Here is a 2,328-nt window from a genome sequence, read left to right as displayed (position 1 = left end):
GTTTTGGGGAAGAGTGTTTATGGGATTGTGTGAAAGAGGGGTGAGAAGAAGTGAGTGGAGGTAGGTGGGGATCCTGTGGGGTCCACAGATCCTGAGATGATCCTGTGGGTCCACAGATCCTGAGGTGTTCAAGGATTTACAACCTTGCACCAAATTAGGCATGTAAAATGCCCTTGCACACAACTCTGGGCGTTCAGTGCCAGGTTGGTGCCCATTTTGGGTGTTCAACGCCCATTTGTTGCCATTTCTGGCGTTGAACGCCAGAACCATGCTTGTTTTGGGCGTTCAGCGCCAGAACCATGCTCTGTTCTGGCGTTGAACGCCAGGCAGATGCTTCCTCCAGGGTGTGATTTTTCTTCTGCTGTTTTTGATTCCGTTTTCAATTTTTATATTTTTAATTTGTGACTCCACATGATCATGAACCTATAAAGACATATAACTAAGAAAAATATAGTTAGATAAATAAAAATTGGGTTGCCTCCCAACAAGCGCTTCTTTAATGTCAATAGCTTGACAGTGGGCTCTCATGGAGCCTCACAGATGTTCAGAGCATTGTTGAGACCCTCCAACACCAAACTTAGAGTTTGGATATGGGAGTTCAACACCAAACTTAGAGTTTGGCTGTGGCCTCCCAACACCAAACTTAGAGTTTGACTGTGGGGGCTTGGGTTGACTCTGCTTTGAGAGAAGCTTTTTCTGCTTCCTCTCCATAGATGCAGAGAGGGATCCTTGAGTTGTAAACACAAGGTTGTCCTTATTCAATTGAAGGACTAATTCTCCTCTGTCCACATCAATCACAGCTCTTGCTGTGGCTAGGAAAGGTCTTCCTAGGATGATGGATTCATCCTCTTCCTTTCCAGTATCCAGGACTATGAAATCAGCAGGGATGTAAAGGCCTTCAACCTTTACTAACACGTCCTCTACTTGTCCATAAGCTTGTTTTCTTGAATTGTCTGCCATCTCTAATGAGATTTTTGCAGCTTGCACCCCATAGATTCCCAGTTTCTCTATTACAGAGAGGGGCATGAGGTTTATTCCTGAACCAAGGTCACACAGAGCCTTAAAGATCATGGTGCCTATGGTACAAGGTATTATGAACTTTCCAGGATCCTGTCTCTTCTAAGGCAATGTCAGTTGATCCAGATCACTTAGTTCATTGATGAACAAGGGAGGTTCAACTTCCCAAGTATCAATGCCAAATAATTTGGCATTCAGCTTCATGATTGCACCAAGAAACTTGGCAGTTTGCTCTTTAGTAACATCCTCATTCTCTTCAGAAGAGGAGTACTCATCAGAGCTCATGAAGGGCATAAGGAGGTTCAATGGAATCTCTATGGTCTCTAGATGAGCCTCAGAGTCCTTTGGTTCCTCAGAGGGAAGCTCCTTATTGACCACTGGACGTCCCAGGAGGTCTTCCTCCTTGGGATTCACGTCCTCTCCTTCCCTTACAGGTTCGGCCATGGTGCTTATGTCAATGGCCTTGCACTCTCCTTTTAGATTCTCTTCTGTATTGCTTGGGAGAGTACTAGGAGGGATTTCAGTGATCCTTTTACTCAGCTGACCCACTTGTGCTTCCAAATTTCTAACGGAAGACCTTGTTTCATTCATGAAACTTACAGTGGCCTTAGATAGATCAGAGATTAAGTCTGCTAAATTAGAAGTATTTTGTTCAGAGTTCTCTGTCTGTTGCTGAGTGGATGATGGAAAAGGTTTATTATTGTTAAACCTGTTTCTTCCACCATTATTAAAGCCTTGTTGAGGCTTTTGATCCTTCCATGAGAAATTTGGATGATTTCTTCATGATGAGTTATAGGTGTTTCCATAAGGTTCACCTAAGTAATTCACCTCTGCTATTGCAGGGTTCTCAGGATCATAAGCTTCTTCTTCATAAGAAGCCTCTTGAGTACTGTTGGATGCAGCTTGCATTCCATTCAGACTCTGAGAAATCATATTGACTTGCTGAGTCAATATTTTATTCTGAGCCAATATGGCATTCAGAGTATCAACTTCAAGAACTCCCTTCTTCATAGGCGTCCCATTACTCACAGGATTCCTCTCAGAAGTGTACATGAACTGTTTATTAGCAACCATGTCAATGAGTTCTTGAGCTTCTGCAGGCGTTTTCTTTAGGTGAATGGATCCACCTGCAGAGGTATCCAATGACATCTTAGATAACTCAGACAGACCATCATAGAATATATCCAAGATGGTCCATTTTGAAAGCATGTCAGAAGGACACTTTTTGGTCAACTGTTTGTATCTTTCCCAAGCTTCATAGAGGGATTCACCTTCTTTCTGTTTGAAGGTCTGAACATCCACTCTAAGCTT

At 43.0% G+C, this 2,328-nt stretch overlaps 1 non-coding gene across 1 annotated transcript; it reads left to right on the top strand.

Annotated features, from left to right (window-relative positions):
* Positions 1-2,220: 2,220 nt before the first annotated feature.
* Positions 2,221-2,328, top strand: LOC112787640 (small nucleolar RNA R71). Its single transcript, XR_003195041.1, has one exon. It is a non-coding gene; the product is annotated as a small nucleolar RNA R71 (small nucleolar RNA).

This window comes from Arachis hypogaea, chromosome 20 (genome assembly GCF_003086295.3).
Source record: "Arachis hypogaea cultivar Tifrunner chromosome 20, arahy.Tifrunner.gnm2.J5K5, whole genome shotgun sequence".
Classification (NCBI taxonomy): domain Eukaryota; kingdom Viridiplantae; phylum Streptophyta; class Magnoliopsida; order Fabales; family Fabaceae; genus Arachis; species Arachis hypogaea.
This window is presented reverse-complemented; position numbering and strand designations above follow the sequence as displayed.